This window comes from Dipteris shenzhenensis, chromosome 10 (genome assembly GCF_047967505.1).
Source record: "Dipteris shenzhenensis isolate YYH24624 ecotype China chromosome 10, Dip_SZ_1.0, whole genome shotgun sequence".
In the NCBI taxonomy this organism is placed as follows: Eukaryota; Viridiplantae; Streptophyta; class Polypodiopsida; order Gleicheniales; family Dipteridaceae; genus Dipteris; species Dipteris shenzhenensis.
This window is the reverse complement of record NC_141605.1, coordinates 30,769,705-30,775,704: the sequence shown is the minus strand read 5'-3', so window position 1 is coordinate 30,775,704 and position 6,000 is coordinate 30,769,705.

The following is a 6,000-nucleotide window of genomic DNA, read 5'->3' as shown; positions in this document are numbered from 1 at the left end:
CCGCATCCAAATGCGGTTTCCTTGGAGCCTGCATATATTGAATTACCAATCCAACAACATAGCTCAAATCTGGCCTGGTAATAGTCATATAAATCAAACTTCCTACTATGCATCTATACATAGTAGGGCCTTCTAGAAGCTCACTTGCATCTGCGCTTAGCTTCACATTTTGCTCCAAAGGAACTAAAATAGGCTTACAGCCTATCATCCCATATTTGGACAGCATGTCCAATCCATACTGCCTCTGCAAGAGCCGTATCCCACTTGGTGATCTAATCACCTCAATGCCCAAGAAATAACGTAGCTCTCCCAAATCCTTCATCTCAAACTTCTACTTCAATAGCATTTTCACATGAAGGATATCTTCATCACTATCACTTGTGATGATCAAATCATCAACATAAATGACAAGCAGCATAATACCTTTCTCTGTTTTTCTCACATAAAGTGAGAAATCTGCCTTGGAAATCTAAAAGCCAATAGTGACAAGATACTGTCCTATCTTGTTAGACCATGCTCTAGGTAGTTGCTTCAAGCCATACAAGGCTTTCTTCAACCTACAAACAAACTCAGGATGAACAGCATGAACATAACCTAGTGGCTGCTCCATAAAGACCTCTTCTTACAAATCACCATGCAAGAAGGCATTCTTTACATCTATCTGATGTAAAGACCATCCCTTTGATGCAGCCATAGCAATGACTACTCTTACGGTTGCCATCCTTGCAACCGGACTGAATGTTTCTTCATAATCAATGCCATATGTCTGTGCATACCCCTTGACAACTAATCTTGCCTTGTATCTGTTCACAAAACCATCTGTATTGTGCTTCACCTTATAAACCCACTTACAGCCAATTGCATTCTTGTCTTTAGGCAAAGGCACCAATTCCCATGTAGCATTTGCTTCCAAGGCATCCATTTCTTCATCCATGGCTTTCTCCCATTTTTCTTTTCCCATGGCTTGCTCAAAAGAAATGGGTTCTAGTTCTTGTATCACTTTGACCATATAGGCATAGTGAATGGTTGTAAATCCATCATATTTCAGCCTATCCATAAGATACCTAGCTCTGGTAGACTTGTGCAAAATAGGCTCACTTCCAAGTGCTCTCAAAACATCCCTGGTCTTCCTTACTCTAGGTGTAACAACAGAAGGAATACCCAACTCATCATCAATGCTCTGTTCTGAGCCACTGGATTCACCATCCACATAAGAGTGACCTGCATTCACATCAAACATGGGTTGATCTACCTTCTCTTTTCCTTTTCGTGATACCTGCATACCACTATCTGCATTACTTTGAGGTGATTCTCCTGATCTCAATCTTCCTGTCCATGGCAAAGTATGTGAACCACTGCTAGAGGACATTGCAGGTCCACTAATATTTTGTGATTGCTACTATGAATTTTATGCAGCATTACCATTTTGTGCATCTACATCATCAATCACATTTACTGGTTTATACCAGTTGCTCATCTCATCAAAAACAACATCTCTGCTCACTGTAAACCTACGAATAGAAGGGTTATAGCATCTATACCCTTTCTACTGTAGAGAATAACCAATAAAGATGCACTTCTCAGCTTTTAGATCCAACTTGGACCTCAACTCATCTGGCAAATGAACATAGGCAATGCAACCAAAAATTTTTAAATGAGAAATATCTTGTTTTCTACCAATATACATCTCCTCTGGTGTCATGCCATGTATTGCAGCAGTGGGAGTCCTGTTCATTATGTAAACTGCTGTAGCAACTGCTTCAACCCAATAATAATATGGTAGGTCTTTTTCATTTAGCATGGCCCGAGATACCTCTCCAATATGCCTGTTTTTCCTTTCTATAAGTCCATTTTGCTGTGGGGTATGATTGCATGAATATTGCTGCTTTATGCCATGCTCCTGTAGGAACCTTGCAAACTCATTTGAGAGGTACTCTCCCCCTCCATTTGACCTTAGGCATTTTATTTGTAGGCCTATTTCTTTTTCAACCATAGCTTTAAAAGCTTTGAAATGCCCAAACACTTCACTTTTCTTTTTCATAAAATACACCCAAACTTTTCTGCTGTAGTCATCAATAAAAGTGACAAAATAATGACAGCCTCCAATAGATGTAGCTTTAGTTTCTAAACCCTAGAATCTCTTTCTAACACTTAAACTCCTCCTAAACCCTTCAACCCCCAATGAAGGCGAAAGCCTTCACTACCTAACCATGATGATGCCCGTTCTTTTCACACATGCATGCACTATGTTTGCTTACCACACTTACGCTGATGTCTCTCACCGGAATACGAGTCGAGGTCCTAAGCTACACATATACTACAAATGACAACCCTGAGATATCTGTAGGTGACAAAAATCCTCAGAACCCTGCATATTGAGAATACCCTGCTCTTCTTGTGGAAGCCATGGGAAAGAGCGAACATTTGGCACCACTGTCAGGGAGACTAGCATCTCAAGAAACGAGTAAACATACACAGGTATGTGTAAAAAATAAACTACTATGAATTTTCATGAACGTAACACTCAAGGGCAAGGAGAGTAAAAAATTTTCCAACTCTAGCCAAACATATCTTCCCCAAGCATCAACCTTGGGTTACTACCTTAAGAAATTTTCTTTATTTCTTAAAAAGAAGCCACTTGATAAACAATCAAGCTAGGTAGTGGACATGAATGCATAGAGCTTGCAATTTTGATCATTTCACCTTTTTGTAGAAGAGCAAATAGAGCTAACCATGAAAAGTTGTGACTCGGGAAGCACCCATTTCCTATAAAAACCCACTCCACCCCCTCATTCTTCATCTTTCACATCTTGCCTCCATCCTCTTCCCCACTTCGAGCCCTATGCAAGACACTCCTCCCTCTCCATCGACCACCACCCTACTCCCATCCTCATACGGTGAGTTACTTCAAGCCCATCGACGATAACCTAGCCATCCATCGACCGTCCATTCGTCCTCAACAATCCCGTTACATCGAGAAAGACTTGGAAAGTGTTCAGGTGACCATCTCTTCCTCCCTTTGGATTTTTGTCACTGTTTTTTGTCCGTCAAGTTTTTTCCCCCTCCCCCACCCCCCCTCTCCACCCCCCTCCACCACTACCACCACCCCCTTCACCCTCCACCCCCCCTCCACACCCCCCCCCCTCGCCCTCCACCACCACCACCACACCCTTCACCCTCCCCCCCCCCCCCCCCCCCCCTCTCCACCACTACCACCACCCCCTTCACCCTCCACCCCCCCCCCCCCCCTCCATCTCCACCCCCCCCTTCCTCTTCTCTCTCTCTCTCTCTCTTTCCACCCCCCTCCCTCTTCAAAATCTCTCTCTCTCTCTCTCTCTCTCTCTCTCTCTTTCTCTATTTCCCTCACTATCCCCTCTCTCTTCTACCCCCCCTCTCTTCTCCTCTCTCTTTCTCTCTCTTTTCTCCCCCCTCTCTCTCTCTCTCTCTTCTCTCTCTCTCTCTCTCTCTCTCTCCGTCTCTCTTCTATCTTCTCTCTCTACCCCCCCTCTCTCTCTCTCTCTCTCTCTCTCTCTCTCTCTCTTCCCCCCCATCTCACCCCCCACTCACACTCCCCTCCCTAAACTAAGGGCTTAAAGCGCTACTAGTATAAGGGATAAGGGCTTGTAAGCCCTTGCCTTAAGGCAAGACACTACCCCACGGTGTGTGCAGAGCTGCCTGAAGCGGTGCTCCGACGGTGCAACCCTTCCCCTGCCCTACCCTCCACCTTGCTCCACCGTTGCCTCCTACACACCGCCCCCTCCTACTCCTCCCTCCATTCTTCTGCCATCCCTCCACCCTCCATCCTCCAACCCTCCCTTCATCTCCACACTACCCTCCCCCTCAGCCGCAACACTTCCCCCCCTTCTCCACATCCGCCGCTGTGCGACACCCCCCCCCCCCGATTTCTCTCTCTCTCTCTCTCTCTCTCTCTCTCTCTCTCTCTCTCTCTCTCTCTCCCCCCTCGCTCGCAGTCCCCTCATGAAAGTAAGGGCTTAAAGCCCTACTAGTATAAGGGGTAAGGGCTTGTAAGCCCTTGCCTTAAGGTAGGGCATTGCCCGATGGTGTGCACGGAGCTGCCCGCAGTAGTGCTCTGAATGCGCAATCCTTCCCCCGCCCCTACCTGATGACGACGCCCGCCCCGCCCTTTCACTTCCTCCTCCGTGCTCCTGGCACCCTCCACCGTGCTCCACCATTGCCTCCTACACATCGCCCCCTCCTACTCCTCCCTCCATTCTTCTGCCATCCCTCCACCCTCCATCCTCCAACCCTCCGTCTCCACACTACCCTCCCCCTTGGCCGTGACACTTCCCCCCCCCCATCTCCAAATCCGCTGCCGTGTGACAACCCCCCTTGATTTTTCATTTTTTAAGTTTCAAAAAAAAAGGAAGCCCTAACCTAACCTAATCCTCTAACTAACTCTAGGTAGGTTAGTGTTAACCTAGGTTAGTTAGGTTAACTGTAGGTTAGTTACTTACACTTAGGTTAGTGTTAACCTAGGCTAGGTTAGATTGAACTGAGGTTAACTCTAGGTTAGTTAGACTTACAGTTAGGTTAGTATAACAGAGTGCCGTGACCTCCAATTGACGATCCGTCTGCATTGGCACATTTCCCTACACACGTGGCACAATCTTAGGCACATTATTAACATGACGGTACCTACAAAACTAATAGCAGTCTAACCCTCCAAACAAAACTACATCTACACCCGCACTTGTGATAGAGACACCCTTTGCAACTCTGGCCCAAGCAACTCTAGCCCAATCTGCATGCAGCTACACTCCAGCCAACGCCTTCGACTCAAATGCTCGCCAAATCCACATACAACTCCGCTACCACCACCGCCTCCAACAATCCTCTACCCCAATTCCGCCCTGAAATTCAAGAAACTTCCTTAACTCCTCCAGGCCACAACATGGCTGGATGCCGTCGTGATGATGATGGGGATATTGACCTCGATGCAAAGGCTGATAATTTCTTTAATTATAGAAATAATAACAATCAAGGTAGGTGCGCCCTGGGAAAATAGAACTTATCAAATATAATGGTAGGGGAAATCCAGCCCGATTCCTCCAGCATTTTGATGCCGCATGTTGAGCGGGTGGAGATCAATCCCATGAAACCAAGGTGGCCTGGTTCCCCATGGCTAAAGCATCTGAATGATACCTAGAACTTCTAGTGGAAGAGCAAGTCACATGGGACCTGCTTCAAATAGAATTCAAAAGGCGCTTTCAAACGGAGAGGCTACAAGATGATCTCGCTCTCCAACTAAGCAAGTTATATATCTTCAACATGTATATGCTTTTGTCACTCGGTTCATTTGAGCGATTTTGTATCACCCTTTCCACAAGGGAAATTTTGTAACAAAAAACATTCTTTTGTAATTACTAAATAAAAAACATTAGTGGGGCAAAACAGGCCTTTCTGTGGCCGTGTTTAGCCCCACTAATGTTTTTTTTAAGCTTCTGCTAATCATTGCGATATAGTGACATTTACCAATGTTGCTATATAGCGATGTTTACTGGTGTCGCTATATAGAGATGTTTTTTAGTGTCACTATATGGCGATGCTTACATAGAGACCGTTCTTTTCCGATGCTTATAGCAACGTAAATACCAACCTTTGCACCCATCAAAAAAAAACTTTTTAGTGTAAAAAAGGTCGGTATTTCTGTCGGAAAAGGGCCTATGCCTTGTAGTGGGGGGTCTTCACAAAGAGCCAAAAAAGAGGTGTAGAGTAATTATATGGTTTGAAATCTCATGATTGGCACAAGATGCTCCAAGTAAGTATTTTATGTACATAAAATCGTTTTCCTTCCAAATTCGTGAGTGAATTAGAAGCAAGTAATCAACCATTCCGTGTGTGTTCAGTTCATACTACCTACTACTAGCATTTCTCACAGTGCATCGAAGGACATGAAGAGTTGTATTTACAAGATGGGTGAGCTTGTGAGGTACTTTAAAGGATACAAAATGTGAATATTTTATTTACAAGATGCACGAG